Raw genomic sequence first — 16,216 nt, forward strand, 5'->3', positions numbered from 1 at the left:
TATATCTCTTTCCTCCAGGGACAACATCCCATTCCCAGAATACAGTGGGATATATCTCTTTCCTCCAGGGACAACATCCCATTCCCAGAACACAGTGGGATATATCTCTTTCCTCCAGGGACAACATCCCATTCCCAGAATACAGTGGGATATATCTCTTTCCCCCAGGGACAACATCCCATTCCCAGAACACAGTGGGATATATCTCTTTCCTCCAGGGACAACATCCCATTCCCAGAATACAGTGGGACATGTCTCTTTCCTCCAGGGACAAAATCCCATTCCCAGAACACAGTGGGATATATCTCTTTCCCCCAGGGACAACATCCCATTCCCAGAACACAGTGGGATATATCTCTTTCCTCCAGGGACAACATCCCATTCCCAGAATACAGTGGGACATGTCTCTTTCCTCCAGGGACAAAATCCCATTCCCAGAACACAGTGGGATATATCTCTCTCCTCCAGGGACAACATTCCATTTCCAGAATACAGTGGGATATATCTGTTTCCTCCAGGGACAACATCCCATTTCCAGAATACAGTGGGATATATCTCTTTCCTCCAGGGACAACATCCCTTTCCCACAATACAGCGGGATATATCTCTATCCTCCAGGGAAAACATCCCTTTCCCACAATACAGCGGGATATATCTCTTTCCTCCAGGGACAACATCCCATTCCCTTAGTACATAGGGATATATCTCTTTCCTCCAGGGACAACATCCCATTTCCACAATACAGTGGGATATATCTCTTTCCTCCAGGGACAACATCCCATTCCCAGAATACAGTGGGATATATCTCTTTCCTCCAGTGACAACATCCCATTTCCAGAATACAGTGGGATATATCTCTCTCCTCCAGGGACAAAATCCCATTCCCAAAATACAGTGGGATATATCTCTTTCCTCCTGGGACAACATCCCATTCCAGAACACAGTGGTATATGTCTCTTTCCTCCAGGGACAAAATCCCATTCCCAAAATACAGTGGGATATATCTCTTTCCTCCAGGGACAACATCCCATTTCCAGAATACAGTGGGATATATCTGTTTCCTCCAGGGCCAAAATCCCATTTCCAGAATACAGTGGGATATATCTGTTTCGTCAAGGGACAACATCCCATTTCCAGAATACATTGGGATATATCTCTTTCCTCCAGGGACAACATCCCATTCCCACAATTCAGTGTGATATATCTCTTTCCTCCAGGGACAACATCCCATTCCCACAATACAGTGGGATAGATCTCTTTCCTCCAGGGACAACATCAAATTCCCAGAATACAGTGGGATATATCTCTTTCCTCCAGGGACAACATCCCATTCCCACAATACAGTGGGATATATCTCTTTCCTGCAGGGACAACATCCCATTCCCACAATACAGTGGGATAGATCTCTTTCCTCCAGGGACAACATCCCATTCCCAGAATACAGTGGGATATATCTCTTTCCTCCAGGGACAACATCCTATCCCAAGAATACAGTGAGATATATCTATTTCCTCCAGGGACAACATCCCATTCCCAGAATGCAGTGGGCTATATCTGTTTCATACAGGGACAACATCCCATTCCTACAATACAGTGGGATATTTTTTTTCCTCCAGGGACAACATCCCATTCCCAGAGCACATTGGGATATATCTCTTTCCTCCAGGGACAACATCCCATTCCCACAATACAGCGGGATATATCTATTTCCTCCAGGGACAACATCCCATCCCAAGAATACAGTGGGATATATCTATTTCCTCCAGGGACAACATCCCATTCCCAGAATACAGTGGGTTATATCACTTTCCTCCAGGGACAACATCCCATCCCAAGAATACAGTGGGATATATCTATTTCCTCCAGGGACAACATCAAATTCCCAGAATACAGTTGGCTATATCTGTTTCCTACAGGGACAACATCCCATTCCCACAATACAGTGGGATATTTTTTTTCCTCCAGGGACAACATCCCATTCCTAGAACACAGTGGGATATATCTCTTTCCTCCAGGGACAACATCCCATTCCCACAATACAGTGGGATAAATCTCTTTCCTCCAGCGACAACATCCCATTCCCACAATACAGTGGGATATATCTCTTTCCTCCACGGACAACATCCCATTCCCAGAATACAGTGGGATATATCTCTTTCCTCCAGGGACAACATCCCATTCCCAGAACACAGTGGGAAATATCTCTTTCCTCCAGGGACAACATCCCATTCCCAGAATACAGTGGGATATGTCTCTTTCCTCCAGGGACAACATCCCATTCCCAGAATACAGTGGGATATGTCTCTTTCCTCCAGGGACAACATCCCATTCCCAGAACACAGTGGGATATATCTCTTTCCTCCAGGGACAACATCCCATTCCCACAATACAGCGGGATATATCTCTTTCCTCCAGGGACAACATCCCATTTCCAGAATACAGTGGGATATATCTCTTTCCTCCAGTCACAACATCCCATTTCCAGAATACAGTGGGATATATCTCTTTCCTCCAGGGACAAAATCCCATTCCCAAAATACAGTGGGATATATCTCTTTCCTCCAGGGACAACATCCCATTCCCACAATACAGTGGGATATATCTCTTTCCTCCTGGGACAACATCCCATTCCAGAACACAGTGGTATATGTCTCTTTCCTCCAGGGACAAAATCCCATTCCCAAAATACAGTGGGATATATCTCTTTCCTCCAGGGACAACATCCCATTCCCACAATACAGTGGGATAAATCTCTTTCCTCCAGCGACAACATCCCATTCCCACAATACAGTGGGATATATCTCTTTCCTCCAGGGACAACATCCCATTCCCAGAATACAGTGGGATATATCTCTTTCCTCCAGGGACAACATCCCATTCCCAGAACACAGTGGGAAATATCTCTTTCCTCCAGGGACAACATCCCATTCCCAGAATACAGTGGGATATATCTCTTTCCTCGAGGGACAACATCCCTTTCCCACAATACAGCGGGATATATCTCTATCCTCCAGGGAAAACATCCCTTTCCCACAATACAGCGGGATATATCTCTTTCCTCCAGGGACAACATCCCATTCCCACAATAAAGTTGGATATATTTTTTTCCTCCAGGGACAACATCCCATTAACAGAACACAGTGGGATATATCTCTTTCCTCCAGGGACAACATCCCATTTCCAGAATACCGTGGGATATATCTCTTTCCTCCAGTGACAACATCCCATTTCCAGAATACAGTGGGATATATCTCTTTCCTCCAGGGACAAAATCCCATTCCCAAAATACAGTGGGATATATCTCTTTCCTCCAGGGACAACATCCCATTCCCACAATACAGTGGGATATATCTCTTTCCTCCTGGGACAACATCCCATTCCAGAACACAGTGGTATATGTCTCTTTCCTCCAGGGACAACATCCCATTTCCAGAATACAGTGGGATATATCTCTTTCCTCCAGGGACAACATCCCATTCCCACAATACAGTGTGATATATCTCTTTCCTCCAGGGACAACATCAAATTCCCACAATACAGCGGGATATATCTATTTCCTCCAGGGACAACATCCCATCCCAAGAATACAGTGGGATATATCTATTTCCTCCAGGGACAACATCCCATTCCCAGAATACAGTGGGTTATATCTCTTTCCTCCAGGGACAACATCAAATTCCCACAATACAGCGGGATATATCTATTTCCTCCAGGGACAACATCCCATCCCAAGAATACAGTGGGATATATCTATTTCCTCCAGGGACAACATCCCATTCCCAGAATACAGTGGGTTATATCTCTTTCCTCCAGGGACAACATCCCATCCCAAGAATACAGTGGGATATATCTATTTCCTCCAGGGACAACATCAAATTCCCAGAATACAGTGGGCTATATCTGTTTCCTACAGGGACAACATCCCATTCCCACAATACAGTGGGATAGATATCTTTCCTCCAGGGACAACATCCCATTCCCAGAATACAGTGGGATATATCTCTTTCCTCCAGGGACAACATCCCATCCCAAGAATACAGTGAGATATATCTATTTCCTCCAGGGACAACATCCCATTCCCAGAATACAGTGAGCTATATCTGTTTCCTACAGGGACAACATCCCATTCCTACAATACAGTGGGATATTTTTTTTCCTCCAGGGACAACATCCCATTCCCAGAATACAGTGGGATATGTCTCTTTCCTCCAGGGACAAAATCCCATTCCCAGAACACAGTTGGATATATCTCTTTCCTCCAGGGACAACATTCCATTTCCAGAATACAGTGGGATATATCTGTTTCCTCCAGGGACAACATCCCATTTCCAGAATACTGTGGGATATATCTCTTTCCTCCAGGGACAACATCCCTTTCCCACAATACAGCGGGATATATCTCTATCCTCCAGGGAAAACATCCCTTTCCCACAATACAGCGGGATATATCTCTTTCCTCCAGGGACAACATCCCATTCCCACAATACAGTGGGATATATTTTTTTCCTCCAGGGACAACATCCCATTCCCAGAACACAGTGGGATATATATCTTTCCTCCAGGGACAACATCCCATTCCCACAATACAGCGGGATATATCTCTTTCCTCCAGGGACAACATCCCATTCCCACAATACAGTGGGATAGATCTCTTTCCTCCAGGGACAACATCCCATTCCTAGAACACAGTGGGATATATCTCTTTCCTCCAGGGACAACATCCCATTCCCACAATACAGTGGGATAAATCTCTTTCCTCAAGGGACAACATCCCATTTCCAGAATACAGTGGGATATATCTCTTTCCCCCAGGGACAAAATCCCATTCCCACAATACAGTTTGATATATCTCTTTCCTCCAGGGACAACATCCCATTCCCACAATACAGTGGGATAGATCTCTTTCCTCAAGGGACAACATCAAATTCCCAGAATACAGTGGGATATATCTCTTTCCTCCAGGGACAACATCCCATTCCCACAATACAGTGGGATATATCTCTTTCCTCCAGGGACAACATCCCATTCCCACAATACAGTGGGATAGATCTCTTTCCTCCAGGGACAACATCCCATTCCCAGAATACAGTGGGATATATCTCTTTCCTCCAGGGACAACATCCCATCCCAAGAATACAGTGGGATATATCTATTTCCTCCAGGGACAACATCCCATTGCCAGAATACAGTGGGCTATATCTGTTTCCTACAGGGACAGCATCCCATTCCTACAATACAATGGGATATATCTCTTTCCTCCAGGGACAACATCCCATCCCAAGAATACAGTGGGATATATCTATTTCCTCCAGGGACAACATCCCATTCCCACAATACAGCGGGATATATCTCTTTCCAACAGGGACAACATCCCATCCCAAGAATACAGTGGGATATATCTATTTCCTCCAGGGACAACATCAAATTCCCAGAATACAGTGGGTTATATCTCTTTCCTCCAGGGACAACATCCCATTCCCAGAATACAGTGGGATATATCTATTTCCTCCAGGGACAACATCAACTTCCCAGAATACAGTGGGCTATATCTGTTTCCTCCAGGGACAACATCCCATTCCCACAATACAGTGGGATATTTTTTTTTCCTCCAGGGACAACATCCCATTCCCAGAACACAGTGGGATATATCTCTTTCCTCCAGGGACAACATCCCTTCCCACAATACAGTGGGATATATCTGTTTCCTCAAGGGACAACATCCAATTTCCAGAATACAGTGGGATATATCTCTTTCCTCCAGGGACAACATCCCATTCCCACAATACAGTGGGATATATCTCTTTCCTCCAGGGACAAAATCTCATTCCCAGAACACAGTGGGATATATCTCTTTCCTCCAGGGACAACATCCCATTCCCAGAATACAGTGGGATATATCTCTTTCCTCCAGGGACAACATCCCATTCCCAGAATACAGTGGGATAGATCTCTTTCCTCCAGGGACAACATCCCATCCCAAGAATACAGTGGGATATATCTCTTTCCTCCAGGGACAACATCCCATCCCAATAATACAGTGGGATATATATCTTTCCTACAGGGACAACATCCCATTCCTAAAATACAGTGGGATATTTTTTTTCCCCCAGGGACAACATCCCATTCGCAGAACACAGTGGGATATATCTCTTTCCTCCAGGGACAACATCCCATTCCCACAATACAGTGGGATATATCTCTTTCCTCCAGGGACAACATCCCATTCCCACAATACAGTGGGATATATCTCTTTCCTCCAGGGACAACATCCCATTCCCAGAATACAGTGGGATATATCTCTTTCCTCCAGGGACAACATCCCATTCCCAGAACACAGTGGGATATATCTCTTTCCTCCAGGGACAACATCCCATTCCCAGAATACAGTGGGATATATCTCTTTCCTCCAGGGACAACATCCCATTCCCAGAACACAGTGGGATATATCTCTTTCCTCCAGGGACAACATCCCATTCCCAGAATACAGTGGGATATGCCTCTTTCCTCCAGGGACAAAATCCCATTCCCAGAACACAGTGGGATATATCTCTTTCCTCCAGGGACAACATCCCATTCCCACAATACAGTGGGATATATCTCTTTCCTCCAGGGACAACATCCCATTCCCACAATACAGTGGGATAGATCTCTTTCCTCCAGGGACAACATCCCATTCCCAGAATACAGTGGGATATATCTCTTTCCTCCAGGGACAACATCCCATCCCAAGAATACAGTGGGATATATCTATTTCCTCCAGGGACAACATCCCATTCCCAGAATACAGTGGGCTATATCTGTTTCCTACAGGGACAACATCCCATTCCTACAATACAGTGGGATATATCTCTTTCCTCCAGGGACAACATCCCATCCCAAGAATACAGTGGGATATATCTATTTCCTCCAGGGACAACATCCCATTCCCACAATACAGCGGGATATATCTCTTTCCTCCAGGGACAACATCCCATCCCAAGAATACAGTGGGATATATCTATTTCCTCCAGGGACAACATCAAATTCCCAGAATACAGTGGGTTATATCTCTTTCCTCCAGGGACAACATCCCATCCCAAGAATACAGTGGGATATATCTATTTCCTCCAGGGACAACATCAACTTCCCAGAATACAGTGGGCTATATCTGTTTCCTCCAGGGACAACATCCCATTCCCACAATACAGTGGGATATATTTTTTTCCTCCAGGGACAACATCCCATTCCCAGAACACAGTGGGATATATCTCTTTCCTCCAGGGACAACATCCCATTCCCACAATACAGTGGGATATATCTGTTTCCTCAAGGGACAACATCCAATTTCCAGAATACAGTGGGATATATCTCTTTCCTCCAGGGACAACATCCCATTCCCACAATACAGTGGGATATATCTCTTTACTACAGGGACAAAATCTCATTCCCAAAACACAGTGGGATATATCTCTTTCCTCCAGGGACAACATCCCATTCCCAGAATACAGTGGGATATATCTCTTTCCTCCAGGGACAACATCCCATTCCCAGAATACAGTGGGATAGATCTCTTTCCTCCAGGGACAACATCCCATCCCAAGAATACAGTGGGATATATCTCTTTCCTCCAGGGACAACATCCCATCCCAAGAATACAGTGGGATATATCTCTTTCCTACAGGGACAACATCCCATTCCTAAAATACAGTGGGATATTTTTTTTCCCCCAGGGACAACATCCCATTCGCAGAACACAGTGGGATATATCTCTTTCCTCCAGGGACAACATCCCATTCCCACAATACAGTGGGATATATCTCTTTCCTCCAGCAACAACATCCCATTCCCACAATACAGTGGGATATATCTCTTTCCTCCAGGGACAACATCCCATTCCCAGAATACAGTGGGATATATCTCTTTCCTCCAGGGACAACATCCCATTCCCAGAACACAGTGGGATATATCTCTTTCCTCCAGGGACAACATCCCATTCCCAGAATACAGTGGGATATATCTCTTTCCTCCAGGGACAACATCCCATTCCCAGAACACAGTGGGATATATCTCTTTCCTCCAGGGACAACATCCCATTCCCAGAATACAGTGGGATATGTCTCTTTCCTCCAGGGACAAAATCCCATTCCCAGAACACAGTGGGATATATCTCTTTCCTCCAGGGACAACATTCCATTTCCAGAATACAGTGGGATATATCTGTTTCCTCCAGGGACAACATCCCATTTCCAGAATACAGTGGGATATATCTCTTTCCTCCAGGGACAACATCCCTTTCCCACAATACTGCGGGATATATCTCTATCCTCCAGGGAAAACATCCCTTTCCCACAATACAGCGGGATATATCTCTTTCCTCCAGGGACAACATCCCATTCCCTTAGTACATTGGGATATATCTCTTTCCTCCAGGGACAACATCCCATTCCCACAATACAGCGGGATATATCTATTTCCTCCAGGGACAACATCCCATCCCAAGAATACAGTGGGATATATCTATTTCCTCCAGGGACAACATCCCATTCCCAGAATACAGTGGGTTATATCTCTTTCCTCCAGGGACAACATCCCATCCCAAGAATACAGTGGGATATATCTATTTCCTCCAGGGACAACATCAAATTCCCAGAATACAGTTGGCTATATCTGTTTCCTACAGGGACAACATCCCATTCCCACAATACAGTGGGATATTTTTTTTCCTCCAGGGACAACATCCCATTCCTAGAACACAGTGGGATATATCTCTTTCCTCCAGGGACAACATCCCATTCCCACAATACAGTGGGATAAATCTCTTTCCTCCAGCGACAACATCCCATTCCCAAAATACAGTGGGATATATCTCTTTCCTCCAGGGACAACATCCCATTCCCAGAATACAGTGGGATATATCTCTTTCCTCCAGGGACAACATCCCATTCCCAGAACACAGTGGGAAATATCTCTTTCCTCCAGGGACAACATCCCATTCCCAGAATACAGTGGGATATGTCTCTTTCCTCCAGGGACAAAATCCCATTCCCAGAACACAGTGGGATATATCTCTTTCCTCCAGGGACAACATTCCATTTCCAGAATACAGTGGGATATATCTGTTTCCTCCAGGGACAACATCCCATTTCCAGAATACAGTGGGATATATCTCTTTCCTCGAGGGACAACATCCCTTTCCCACAATACAGCGGGATATATCTCTATCCTCCAGGGAAAACATCCCTTTCCCACAATACAGCGGGATATATCTCTTTCCTCCAGGGACAACATCCCATTCCCACAATAAAGTGGGATATATTTTTTTCCTCCAGGGACAACATCCCATTCCCAGAACACAGTGGGATATATCTCTTTCCTCCAGGGACAACATCCCATTCCCACAATACAGCGGGATATATCTCTTTCCTCCAGGGACAACATCCCATTCCCACAATACAGCGGGATATATCTCTTTCCTCCAGGGACAACATCCCATTTCCAGAATACCGTGGGATATATCTCTTTCCTCCAGTGACAACATCCCATTTCCAGCATACAGTGGGATATATCTCTTTCCTCCAGAGACAAAATCCCATTCCCAAAATACAGTGGGATATATCTCTTTCCTCCAGTGACAACATCCCATTCCCACAATACAGTGGGATATATCTCTTTCCTCCTGGGACAACATCCCATTCCAGAACACAGTGGTATATGTCTCTTTCCTCCAGGGACAAAATCCCATTCCCAAAATACAGTGGGATATATCTCTTTCCTCCAGGGACAACATCCCATTTCTAGAATACAGTGGGATATATCTGTTTCCTCCAGGGACAACATCCCATTTCCAGAATACAGGGGGATATATCTCTTTCCTCCAGGGACAACATCCCATTCCCACAATACAGTGTGATATATCTCCTTCCTCCAGGGACAACATCCCATTCCCACAATACAGTGGGATAGATCTCTTTCCTCCAGGGACAACATCAAATTCCCACAATACAGTGGGATATATCTATTTCCTCCAGGGACAACATCCCATCCCAAGAATACAGTGGGATATATCTATTTCCTCCAGGGACAACATCTCATTCCCAGAATACAGTGGGTTATATCTCTTTCCTCCAGGGACAACATCCCATCCCAAGAAAACAGTGGGATATATCTATTTCCTCCAGGGACAACATCAAATTCCCAGAATACAGTGGGCTATATCTGTTTCCTCCAGGGACAACATCCCATCCCAAGAAAACAGTGGGATATATCTATTTCCTCCAGGGACAACATCAAATTCCCAGAATACAGTGGGCTATATCTGTTTCCTACAGGGACAACATCCCATTCCCACAATACAGTGGGATATTTTTTTTTCCTCCAGGGACAACATCCCATTCCCAGAACACAGTGGGATATATCTCTTTCCTCCAGGGACAACATCCCATTCCCACAATACAGTGGGATAGATCTCTTTCCTCCAGGGACAACATCCCATTCCCAGAATACAGTGGGATATATCTCTTTCCTCCAGGGACAACATCCCATCCCAAGAATACAGTGAGATATATCTATTTCCTCCAGGGACAACATCCCATTCCCAGAATACAGTGAGCTATATCTGTTTCCTACAGGGACAACATCCCATTCCTACAATATAGTGGGATATTTTTTTTCCTCCAGGGACAACATCCCAATCCCAGAACACATTGGGATATATCTCTTTCCTCCAGGGACAACATCCCATTCCCAGAACACAGTGGGATATATCTCTTTCCTCCAGGGACAACATCCCATCCCCAGAATAGATTGGGATATGTCTCTTTCCTCCAGGGACAAAATCCCATTCCCAGAACACAGTGGGATATATCTCTTTCCTCCAGGGACAACATTCCATTTCCAGAATACAGTGGGATATATCTGTTTCCTCCAGGGACAACATCCCATTTCCAGAATACAGTGGGATATATCTCTTTCCTCGAGGGACAACATCCCTTTCCCACAATACAGCGGGATATATCTCTATCCTCCAGGGAAAACATCCCTTTCCCACAATACAGCGATATATATCTCTTTCCTCCAGGGACAACATCCCATTCCCACAATAAAGTGGGATATATTTTTTTCCTCCAGGGACAACATCCCATTCCCAGAACACAGTGGGATATATCTCTTTCCTCCAGGGACAACATCCCATTCCCACAATACAGCGGGATATATCTCTTTCCTCCAGGTACAACATCCCATTCCCACAATACAGCGGGATATATCTCTTTCCTCCAGGGACAACATCCCATTTCCAGAATACCGTGGGATATATCTCTTTCCTCCAGTGACAACATCCCATTTCCAGAATACAGTGGGATATATCTCTTTCCTCCAGGGACAAAATCCCATTCCCAAAATACAGTGGGATATATCTCTTTCCTCCAGGGACAACATCCCATTCCCACAATACAGTGGGATATATCTCTTTCCTCCTGGGACAACATCCCATTCCAGAACACAGTGGTATATGTCTCTTTCCTCCAGGGACAAAATCCCATTCCCAAAATACAGTGGGATATATCTCTTTCCTCCAGGGACAACATCCCATTTCTAGAATACAGTGGGATATATCTGTTTCCTCCAGGGGCAACATCCCATTTCCAGAATACAGTGGGATATATCTGTTTCCTCAAGGGACAACATCCCATTTCCAGAATACAGCGGGATATATCTCTTTCCTCCAGGGACAACATCCCATTCCCACAATACAGCGGGATATATCTCTTTCCTCCAGGGACAACATCCCATTTCCAGAATACCGTGGGATATATCTCTTTCCTCCAGTGACAACATCCCATTTCCAGCATACAGTGGGATATATCTCTTTCCTCCAGAGACAAAATCCCATTCCCAAAATACAGTGGGATATATCTCTTTCCTCCAGTGACAACATCCCATTCCCACAATACAGTGGGATATATCTCTTTCCTCCTGGGACAACATCCCATTCCAGAACACAGTGGTATATGTCTCTTTCCTCCAGGGACAAAATCCCATTCCCAAAATACAGTGGGATATATCTCTTTCCTCCAGGGACAACATCCCATTTCTAGAATACAGTGGGATATATCTGTTTCCTCCAGGGACAACATCCCATTTCCAGAATACAGGGGGATATATCTCTTTCCTCCAGGGACAACATCCCATTCCCACAATACAGTGTGATATATCTCCTTCCTCCAGGGACAACATCCCATTCCCACAATACAGTGGGATAGATCTCTTTCCTCCAGGGACAACATCAAATTCCCACAATACAGTGGGATATATCTATTTCCTCCAGGGACAACATCCCATCCCAAGAATACAGTGGGATATATCTATTTCCTCCAGGGACAACATCTCATTCCCAGAATACAGTGGGTTATATCTCTTTCCTCCAGGGACAACATCCCATCCCAAGAAAACAGTGGGATATATCTATTTCCTCCAGGGACAACATCAAATTCCCAGAATACAGTGGGCTATATCTGTTTCCTCCAGGGACAACATCCCATCCCAAGAAAACAGTGGGATATATCTATTTCCTCCAGGGACAACATCAAATTCCCAGAATACAGTGGGCTATATCTGTTTCCTACAGGGACAACATCCCATTCCCACAATACAGTGGGATATTTTTTTTTCCTCCAGGGACAACATCCCATTCCCAGAACACAGTGGGATATATCTCTTTCCTCCAGGGACAACATCCCATTCCCACAATACAGTGGGATAGATCTCTTTCCTCCAGGGACAACATCCCATTCCCAGAATACAGTGGGATATATCTCTTTCCTCCAGGGACAACATCCCATCCCAAGAATACAGTGAGATATATCTATTTCCTCCAGGGACAACATCCCATTCCCAGAATACAGTGAGCTATATCTGTTTCCTACAGGGACAACATCCCATTCCTACAATATAGTGGGATATTTTTTTTCCTCCAGGGACAACATCCCAATCCCAGAACACATTGGGATATATCTCTTTCCTCCAGGGACAACATCCCATTCCCAGAACACAGTGGGATATATCTCTTTCCTCCAGGGACAACATCCCATCCCCAGAATAGATTGGGATATGTCTCTTTCCTCCAGGGACAAAATCCCATTCCCAGAACACAGTGGGATATATCTCTTTCCTCCAGGGACAACATTCCATTTCCAGAATACAGTGGGATATATCTGTTTCCTCCAGGGACAACATCCCATTTCCAGAATACAGTGGGATATATCTCTTTCCTCGAGGGACAACATCCCTTTCCCACAATACAGCGGGATATATCTCTATCCTCCAGGGAAAACATCCCTTTCCCACAATACAGCGATATATATCTCTTTCCTCCAGGGACAACATCCCATTCCCACAATAAAGTGGGATATATTTTTTTCCTCCAGGGACAACATCCCATTCCCAGAACACAGTGGGATATATCTCTTTCCTCCAGGGACAACATCCCATTCCCACAATACAGCGGGATATATCTCTTTCCTCCAGGTACAACATCCCATTCCCACAATACAGCGGGATATATCTCTTTCCTCCAGGGACAACATCCCATTTCCAGAATACCGTGGGATATATCTCTTTCCTCCAGTGACAACATCCCATTTCCAGAATACAGTGGGATATATCTCTTTCCTCCAGGGACAAAATCCCATTCCCAAAATACAGTGGGATATATCTCTTTCCTCCAGGGACAACATCCCATTCCCACAATACAGTGGGATATATCTCTTTCCTCCTGGGACAACATCCCATTCCAGAACACAGTGGTATATGTCTCTTTCCTCCAGGGACAAAATCCCATTCCCAAAATACAGTGGGATATATCTCTTTCCTCCAGGGACAACATCCCATTTCTAGAATACAGTGGGATATATCTGTTTCCTCCAGGGGCAACATCCCATTTCCAGAATACAGTGGGATATATCTGTTTCCTCAAGGGACAACATCCCATTTCCAGAATACAGTGGGATATATCTCTTTCCTCCAGGGACAACATCCCATTCCCACAATACAGTGGGATATATCTCTTTCCTCCTGGGACAACATCCCATTCCAGAACACAGTGGTATATGTCTCTTTCCTCCAGGGACAAAATCCCATTCCCAAAATACAGTGGGATATATCTCTTTCCTCCAGGGACAACATCCCATTTCTAGAATACAGTGGGATATATCTGTTTCCTCCAGGGGCAACATCCCATTTCCAGAATACAGTGGGATATATCTGTTTCCTCAAGGGACAACATCCCATTTCCAGAATACAGTGGGATATATCTCTTTCCTCCAGGGACAACATCCCATTCCCACAATACAGTGTGATATATCTCTTTCCTCCAGGGACAACATCCCATTCCCACAATACAGTGGGATATATCTATTTCCTCCAGGGACAACATCTCATTCCCAGAATACAGTGTGTTATATCTCTTTCCTCCAGGGACAACATCCCATTCCCAGAACACATTGGGATATATCTCTTTCCTCCAGGGACAACATCCCATTCCCAGAACACAGTGGGATATATCTCTTTCCTCCAGGGACAACATTCCATTTCCAGAATACAGTGGGATATATCTGTTTCCTCCAGGGACAACATCCCATTTCCAGAATACAGCGGGATATATCTCTTTCCTCCAGGGACAACATCCCTTTCCCACAATACAGCGGGATATATCTCTATCCTCCAGGGAAAACATCCCTTTCCCACAATACAGCGGGATATATCTCTTTCCTCCAGGGACAACATCCCATTCCCACAATACAGTGGGATATATTTTTTTCCTCCAGGGACAACATCCCATTCCCAGAACACAGTGGGATATATATCTTTCCTCCAGGGACAACATCCCATTCCCACAATACAGTGGGATATATCTCTTTCCTCCAGGGACAACATCCCATTCCCAGAACACAGTGGGATATATCTCTTTCCTCCAGGGACAACATCCCATTTCCAGAATACAGTGGGATATATCTCTTTCCTCCAGGGACAACATCCCTTTCCCACAATACAGCGGGATATATCTCTATCCTCCAGGGAAAACATCCCTTTCCCACAATACAGTGGGATATATCTCTTTCCTGCAGGGACAACATCCCATTCCCACAATACAGTGGGATAGATCTCTTTCCTCCAGGGACAACATCCCATTCCCAGAATACAGTGGGATATATCTCTTTCCTCCAGGGACAACATCCCATCCCAAGAATACAGTGAGATATATCTATTTCCTCCAGGGACAACATCCCATTCCCAGAATACATTGGGCTATATCTGTTTCCTACAGGGACAACATCCCATTCCTACAATACAGTGGGATATTTTTTTTCCTCCAGGGACAACATCCCATTCCCAGAACACATTGGGATATATCTCTTTCCTCCAGGGACAACATCCCATTCCCAGAACACAGTGGGATATATCTCTTTCCTCCAGGGACAACATCCCATTCCCAGAATACAGTGGGATATGTCTCTTTCCTCCAGGGACAAAATCCCATTCCCAGAACACAGTGGGATATATCTCTTTCCTCCAGGGACAATATCCCTTTCCCACAATACAGCGGGATATATCTCTTTCCTCCAGGGACAACATCCCATTCCCACAATAAAGTGGGATATATTTTTTTCCTCCAGGGACAACATCAAATTCCCAGAATACAGTGGGCTATATCTGTTTCCTCCAGGGACAACATCCCATTCCCAGAATACAGTGGGATATATCTCTTTCCTCCAGGGACAACATCCCATTCCCAGAACACAGTGGGATATATCTCTTTCCTCCAGGGACAACATCCCATTTCCAGAATACAGTGGGATATATCTCTTTCCTCCAGGGACAACATCCCTTTCCCACAATACAGCGGGATATATCTCTATCCTCCAGGGACAACATCCCATCCCAAGAATACAGTGAGATATATCTATTTCCTCCAGGGACAACATCCCATTCCCAGAATACAGTGGGCTATATCTGTTTCCTACAGGGACAACATCCCATTCCCACAATACAGTGGGATATATCTCTTTCCTCCAGGGACAACATCCCATTTCCAGAATACAGTGGGATATATCTCTATCCTCCAGGGAAAACATCCCTTTCCCACAATACAGTGGGATATATCTCTTTCCTGCAGGGACAACATCCCATTCCCACAATACAGTGGGATAGATCTCTTTCCTCCAGGGACAACATCCCATTC

Source organism: Oncorhynchus clarkii, chromosome 24, assembly GCF_045791955.1.
Source record: "Oncorhynchus clarkii lewisi isolate Uvic-CL-2024 chromosome 24, UVic_Ocla_1.0, whole genome shotgun sequence".
Classification (NCBI taxonomy): domain Eukaryota; kingdom Metazoa; phylum Chordata; class Actinopteri; order Salmoniformes; family Salmonidae; genus Oncorhynchus; species Oncorhynchus clarkii.